Source organism: Haliotis cracherodii, unplaced genomic scaffold, assembly GCF_022045235.1.
Source record: "Haliotis cracherodii isolate W230 unplaced genomic scaffold, xgHalCrac1.p SCAF_12, whole genome shotgun sequence".
Lineage (NCBI taxonomy): Eukaryota > Metazoa > Mollusca > Gastropoda > Lepetellida > Haliotidae > Haliotis > Haliotis cracherodii.
Genome location: NW_027266267.1, coordinates 3836496 through 3844863, shown reverse-complemented (window position 1 = coordinate 3844863; position 8368 = coordinate 3836496). Strand labels below are relative to the sequence as shown.

At 38.4% G+C, this 8368-nt stretch overlaps 1 protein-coding gene across 4 annotated transcripts in view; it reads right to left on the bottom strand.

The window, feature by feature from the left end:
- Window positions 1-5398: 5398 nt before the first annotated feature.
- LOC139458134 (uncharacterized) overlaps window positions 5399-8368 on the bottom strand; it is a 104181-nt gene continuing 101211 nt past the window's right edge. For all 4 annotated transcript variants that reach the window (XM_071239445.1, XM_071239446.1, XM_071239444.1 and 1 more), the window contains exon 6: window positions 5399-5631. The gene's annotated coding sequence lies outside the window, so the exon portion shown is untranslated. The remainder of the gene's footprint in view (window positions 5632-8368) is intronic.

Below are 8368 nucleotides of genomic sequence, written 5' to 3'. Positions count from 1 at the left end.
GAAGGTGGCAAACCGGATCATGTATTGCAAGCAAAGTACTCAGCCGAGCAAGCATTAAATCCATGGGAAACCAGTCTATGTGTACGCCTATGAAGAGGATGACGATACAACTGAGCACACTGCAGCTGACGGCATACCACTCGAGGAGAGTGACTCAATATCTACCATTCTCAGCCATGTTATACAGATAAAACAGTGCATTTCTCATGGAAATGATATGGCTGCAAACAAATTAGCACAATTGGAAAACAAATTCACCCGCGAAATGAACCTACTCAGGGAGGCTATCTGTAAAAAGGACAAACTTGTCAATGAACTAAATAACAAACTGAGCGACTCTGAAGACAGGCGCACGGAGCTGAGGGCAGAGCTAAAGTTGTGCAACCAACAAAACAAATCATGTCGTGATCATATTATTGAACTGGAAAATGAAATGCTCCAGTTGAACTACACAGTTGACTCCAAGCTCAAAGTCATCGAAAACGAGATTACCACTATAGCTAACAAGCATAAATCTAATGGTGAAAATAAACGTGACAGTAGCTCATGCCGTCGAATCACATAAAACAGATGGACCATCTACCACAACTACGTCTCCAACAACATCGATGTCAAATACACCTGATATTAACATGTATGAAGACAGATCAGCGCAAGACAGGCCAAAGCCATGTGTTCACTCAGACACCCAGCGTCGTGAACGTGAGACAACACCTACCCAAGACAACATCGCTACGGGCAAGGCTAAATCAGGACACGATTACCTTGATCTAACTGAACGGAACTACGACTATGACGTCACCTACCACGATGAACATCGTGAAACAGAGCCGTGTCAACAGGTGAGCTCGAGCAGTACCTACCGATCCCCCACTGATAACCACCTCACCCACGAGAAACCGAAATCGTATCCCATCAGATCACTGGCAAAGACCTATCACGCCCTAGAAGGTGTACCCTGAATCCGGACAATATGACTAGTTGTGTACAACATCCGAACTGATGAACCATTTGACTCTGTCAAAGATCTGATATACGTGTACGCCCAGAATATGCGTGTGCGTGTCACCTGTGTCCGACTAATGATGAAGAATCAACCCCACAACTACCAACACACCTACACTGTGCAGGTAAACATCGACTATGACGACTATGAACACTTCGTTTCTACTAATCCAGATTTGTGGCCTCCAGGTATTAAAACAAGAGAACATGTACCCAAGACCCGGATGACATCTCGTAACGCCGACTCTCATACCCACAGGTAGTATAACTTTCATGTGTCACATCCAGTTTAGAAGGGACACTGAGAGCAAGGTGGGTGTACTCCTAATGACGCTATCATTATTAACATGGAATGTACGTGGAGTTCTCCACGGTACGGACTATATTCGTCAGACATTGTCTCGACATGTTGATGTTGTGGCCCTACAGGAGCACTGGCTGCCTGCAAATAGAATGTCTAAATTAAATATGTTTCAGGATCTAAATTGGATATCCTACAATGCTGTTTCTCCGGAAACATGGATTAGCAATCTTAGTTAATAGCAACAACGAGTGGAAAGCTCAATCGATCACTGTAAGCACAGACCATGCAATAGCTATCAAACTAACTCGGCGACACTACTGTGATATTTATGTAATAGCATGTCGCCTACCTTCAACTAATGTACTACATTCTGTGTATTGTGACGCCCCTAACGAACTCATAGATATGTATGATGATCTCTGTGAACAGGGTGTTACTTTTATCCTTGGTGATCTTAATGCAGATATTTGTAAGCACAATCTCTCCGCCCGGGATAAGCTATTTAGCACTGCTATATCTGATAGACACCTTCTACACACCATTAGTGAGCTCGCAACCCATTCCCCACGTTATACATGTAGATCCAAAGATAACACCTTAAAGAGTATGGTTGACTATAAAAGACCATGTTACCGATCTCCATATTACAGATACATACATACCCTTATACGATGTCAGATCATCTCCCATGTTTATTATCTATGTCTTTGAGAGCCTTTGGTCGAAATAATCTCAGTATCCCCCCCCCCCCCCCCCCTTTTCAAAGCAAGTCAAGATGATATACGCATGTACCAATGTGAATTTGGTACATATCTTAACTCCTTTCACGACTGTAATCTGTCTTATAAGCCTGAAAATGTTGACACATATAGCGACCATATAAGTAAATGCCTTTTACTTGCAAGTTCCAATTGTATCCCTAAGAGGGAATATAAACCTTATCTTAAACCATTCTGGAAACCTGATGGACTTAATGATGCACATTACCGTATGAGGGCTGCTCGACGTGCATGGCTAAATAACGGAAAACCCAGGGACGAAAACTCAGATTCGCGCATCTCTTATAAAACTGAAAAGAGACACTTCAAGCACCTCCATCGAAAATCGAAAAGGTCCAACAAAAAGAATACCCTAAGGGAGATTGAGAGGTCAGCTGAACTTGATATAAACTCTTTTTATAAAACTGTTAGAAAACAACGAGGGCAGGTGGCCGAGATACCTATACTTAATAATAATGATAATAATAATTGATTTGTAAAGCGCCTAATATCCATCGACAGTTGCTCACTGGCGCTGTGACAAAGTTAAAATGTAATGTCTATGTACATATGCCAACAATCAGGAGATCTATTGAAATGCTGAAGTGAAGAAGTGGTTTTGAGGAGAGACTTAAACGTTTCCTTAGAAGCAGAGTTTCTCAGATTCAAAGGCAAAGAGTTCCATAACTGTGGACTGCAAAAGGAGAAGGCACGATCAGACATAGCAGAAGTAGACAGAGGCTGATACTGTAGAGTTCCACCAGAGGATCGGAGAGCACGCTCTGGAGAGTACAGGGATATAAGATCTTTGAGATAGTCTGGATAGTCGCTATTGTTGAGGCGATCTTGAGTGATGATACATATCTTATAGTTTATACGAAAGGTGGCTGGAAGCCAATGTAGTGCTTTGAGGACAGGACTGATGTGATTGGATCTTGGAACTTCAGAGATGCATCTAGCTGCTGAGTTCTGAATGCGTTGTAGCTTTGATATGGCTTTCATGGGAAGATTAGCATACAATGCATTGCAGTAATCCAGTTTGGATGTCACAAGACATTGCATCAACAATTTAACTGTTGGAGTATCAAGTAGATGGCGGACTTTACTGATGTTATAGATGCTATGCTAGCATGCTCTGCTGGTTAGTGAAATATTAGTGTCCCATTGTTGAATCAAAGGTGATTCCCAGATTACGGGCACTGGCAGTTGGGTACACAGTGGTATCACCAATATGAAGGTATATTGTTTATTCACAAAAAGTGTTAGGCCGTAGGCCTATTACACAGAAGTATTTACAGAGAGAGGGAGAAAAAGGAATTACCACTAGTTTTCATATACATCCATATCCATACACATTCATACACATGCATATACACAAATAAATATTTAGACTGTATGTAATGAACGAAGTCGAAAAGCTTTGTAAACGTAGACTGCTAGATTTCGTATGATTTTAGAGTTAGTGGATGACATTAGAGCATTAAATTTATTTTTAGAAGGGGTTGTAAAATATTTACGAGGAATGTATTCAGCTCTTAAATTATTATCAGCATTGCATACAAGCACAAAATGATATTCGTCCTCAATAAAATTCTGGTTACACATCAAACACAGTCTCTGTTCTCTAATTTCCTTAATATATCGACCGGTCTCAATTCGCAGCCGATGGGAGGAGCATCTCAACTGAGCAAGAGCAGCTCTGAATTTTGAAACATTTACTACCTTGATATAGCTTTCTAAGCCAAATGAAATTTTGTAAAGAGAGTAACTCTGGGATTTAGTGCTAGATGAAACAGCTGCATGCCAATTTTGTTCAGACGAGGCTTTTAAACGGTTTACAAATTCCAAGATAAAGCTTCTACTATTATTACTAAATTGCATCACCCATATGTAGCCAAAACCAAACGAACAGAGAATGTGTTTGATTTTAGAGACCCAGTTGATTTTACCATTATTAACATCAAGTAATAATAATCTATAACATTTCTTAACTAATCTATTTTCAGGCAAATGTAAAATTCTGTACCAATAAGTAACTACACGCTTATAAGCACATATGTACATAGGATAACTTCCGCATTCCCCCCGAACCACATGATTTGATGAAGATTGTTTAACCCCAAGAAAGCGTTTACATGCTAGTATCTGGATTTGCTCTAATTCTTTGTAGGTATCTACACCCCAAATCTCGGCACCGTATAAAAGAATTGGAGATATTTTAGAATCAAAAATTTTGAAAAACAAGTCATAAGGAAGAGGTTGAAGCATTTTTAGAGATTTAATGACACCAAATAGGACCTTTTAGCTTGTAAAGCAGCACTATTCACATGCAAAGACCAGGAGAGAGTTTTTGAAAGAATGGTACCGAGATATTTATAAGAACTTACACACTGAAGTTTTTGACCTATGAAATACCACATTTCATATTTTGATAAAATACCCCCGTTTTTAAATACCACTACCTTAGTTTTATCCAAGTTGACTGTTAGATGATAGCTACTACAAAAACTTTCCAGAGCTTTTATGCGTTTTTGAAGGCCATACACAGTATCAGCAATAAATGCAACATCATCAGCAAACAACAATAGAAAAATCTGTACAGTGTCAGGGTGTAGCTGTACACTTGGAGTGCATGTTGATTCTATATACAAAGCTAAGTCGTTTATAAAAATAGAAAATAAGAATGGACTCATTACGCAGCCTTGCCGAAGTCCTAGAGGGCAATCAAAACATTCTGTAAAACAATTTCTGATCTTAACACAGCTTTTAACACAGGAATAGATGGATTCTAATGCAATTAACATTTTTGGGGACACACCTCTGGATTTAAGAACTAGCCAAAGTTTAGATCTATTTACAAAATGGAAAGCCTTTTTAAAATCAACAAAAAGAACATATAATTTACCACGCTTCTTAGACAGATAATGCTGGATTACAGACTGCAGAATAAATATATTATCAATAGTACTATAACCTTTCCTAAAACCAGCTTGAGAGTCACAAATTTTATCATACGCATCAGACCAGAACGTAAGTCTTGAATTAAGTACAGATACATAAAGTTTACAAAAAGTGCTGAGCAAGGAGATACCACGGTAGTTATTGCGTAACACTTTTTGTGAATAAACAATATATATAATATGAAGGTATACAGAGTCAGGGTGAAGCTTTCTAACTTGCTGTCGCGAACCAAGGATTAAAAACTCAGTCTTCTCTTCATTGAGTTTGAGATAATTGAAGCTCATCCAGGATCGTTTGTCATCAATACAGCGCTCAAGGGCGGCGAGGTTCAGAGACAGCTCGGAAGTTTTAAAGGAAATGTAGATCTGGTTATCGTCCGCATAGAGGTGGAAGTTAAGAGCATGTTTCTGGATGATATCTCCAATTGGCAGGATGTAAATTGTGAATAGCAGAGGTCCAAGGACTGAACCCTGTGGTACACCATAGTGACTTTTGCATGTTGAAGAATGACGATCACGGATCTTAACAGACATGGTCCGGTCAGACAGGTAGGACTGGATCCACTGGAGAGCTGTTCCCCGAATGCCAAGTCGTGTGTTGAGTCTGTGTAATAAAATTGCGTGATCAATAGTATCAAAGGCAGATGAGAGGTCAAGGAGAACAAGAAGAGTGGTTTTCCGCTGCCCAAAACTTTAAGGATGAATATGGTTCTACACCCTCAGCTATTTGCAGATTATGGGGTAAATATTTTGCAGATTTAGCCAAACGCTACCATTCCGAAGGATTTGATGATGTATTTAAAGAAGATATAACTAGTAAGGTACAGATATTTAAACAAGTATGAGAGAGGCCTGACGAGGAATTGGAAAAAGAATTTACATGTCAAGAGATAAGAGAGGCCGTCAAATCCCTCAGCAGGAATAAATCCCCAGGTCCGGATAAGATTACTAATGAACATATTATCTATGCAGGAGAACATCTTATGTATTCCTTAATCATATGATGAAACTACAATATGTACCCTATGATTATAGACTTGGTATGGTCATACCAATATTTAAGGGGAAGAATGTCATATCATGTCTCTGTTCGCTCTTTGAAAAAATACTGCTAGAGCGAAAAGAAGACAAACTATGTAGGCTTAACCCAGACTTTCCTGATATGCTACAGTTTGGTTTTAGAAAAGAACATGGAGCTATTATGTCAGTATTTACTTTGATCGAAGGAATTCAGTATAACATACAAAGGGACTCTGCAGTCTATGCAGCTTTCTTAGATAATGGAAAAGCATTCGATAGGATATGTCACGATGGATTATTTTACAAACTACATAAACTGGGCATTACAGGCAATACATGGACATTACTACATCATTGTTATACAAATAGTTATGCTTTTATTTCCTACCAAGGTGAACAATCAGACCGATATATGGTGCAACAAGGTGTTGGCCAAGGCAGATTAATCTCTGTTTTGTTTTTTCTTGTTTTTTAAATGACCTCATTACAGCCCTTAGACAAGCACAATGTGTCATTCGTGCAGTCTTTCTTGCCGACGATACTACACTTATTAGCGCATCACCGAGAGGCTTATAAACATCCCTTGATATTGTACATACATATGCCTCAAGGTGGCGCCTAACATATAATCCATCAAAAAGTGCAATAATTGTGTTCACCAAAGCAAAACGCAAGGGGTATAACTGTCATTGTAAACTTGGTAATATACACATCACTACAACTGACTCTACGGTGTATGGTGGAATACTTCTAACATACAATCTGTCCTGTAAAACAAGAATTGAAAAGTACTGCCAGAAAGCAAGACAAAATATTAACTCCCTAAGGTCTTTAGGAATAAATAGTTATGATCTTCATCCAATTTCAAGCGTTAAAATATGGCTCAGAATGATACTCAAAACCTGCCTTTACGGATGTGAATTAATCTATGACATCAAGGGTCAACATGCCGCTCTGTTGGAAGGCACGCAAAGATATGTTGCACGCATTGTACAGGGTCTTGATAAAAGATCTCCTTCAGAATCTACTATTTCGAACCTTGGACTTTGGACAGTTACTGCATATATTGATAAATGCAAACTTTTATTTCTTGGTCGTTTATGCAATCTGAACTGTAATAACTTTGTTTGCAAAAGATATTTTTTGCGCGTCCATTGCAAGCCCTGTCAATTCAAAGACAATCTGTGGAGAACTTAAATCAACACTTGATAAATACAATCTGGGTTCCTACCTTCGTACATATACTCAGTACGGTACTTTCCCTCCAAAATTGAAAAGGAGAAATCGTGTTAACGAAACTATATGCAAATACGAAGAACAATCATGGCTCACAAATGTATCAAATAACGCAAGCATGTCCCGTTCTAAGAGAATTCATACGAAATTAACATACCATGTACTTTCGCAATTAGCTTTTCTGTACACGGAATATCGACCTGCTTTACAACTCTGTGTGAAAGTCTCATCACGCAGTAAACTTTCGGAAGAGTGCATGCTCTGTAATAGGCATGCTTTCGTCTATGAAAGCCACATTATTTTACATAATGAAGCGCTGATATAAGAAAGAAATGCGTTTTTCTCTTCTCTCATTGACATACTTGACGTTAAAAAATATGTTGATTTTGAAATGCAAGACGAAACAGATATGTTATCAGTCTTATTTGGGGCTGAAACAAAATTTACTCACAATCTGGATCAACACACCTGGGAAACTATTGTACTACAATTCGCCTCGTATCTGTACAAACTAAGGCATCTTTTGATATATTTCTTCTAGTGAAAATCTGTCATCATTTAGGTATCTGAATTTGATAAACTGTGTGTAATTGTAAATATGTTATGCCTTTTTTATTGTGTTAACTGCGTGTAATTGAATATATTTTAATTGTAATCTTCGGAATGACATCTGGAGGAAACAAAGAATCTCTCTCTCTCTCTCTCTCTCTCTCTCTCTCTCTCTCTCTCTCTCTCTCTCTCTCTCTCTCTCTCTCTCATCAACCTAACTTTGTGAAGGTGAAGACCTACAAACACCGAAAATTAGAATCAGTGTCAAACAACTTAAGGACTGAATTCCAACTCTATAAACATATGCCGCCTGTATAATTACTTGAATATTACTTACTTTTTTATCATTTTGTTGATAAGATCTCTATGCATAGTCCAACCAGTCATTATTCACCTGATGAAGGGATATAGATCTATCCCTAAACACCAATAGTTGACATGCACAAACGTATGTGTAAAGAAGTGTATTTGACCCGTTTGGTTATTCATAATGTTGCTCTACATTAAAGAGTATTTAAAATGTCTTTACTGTTGAT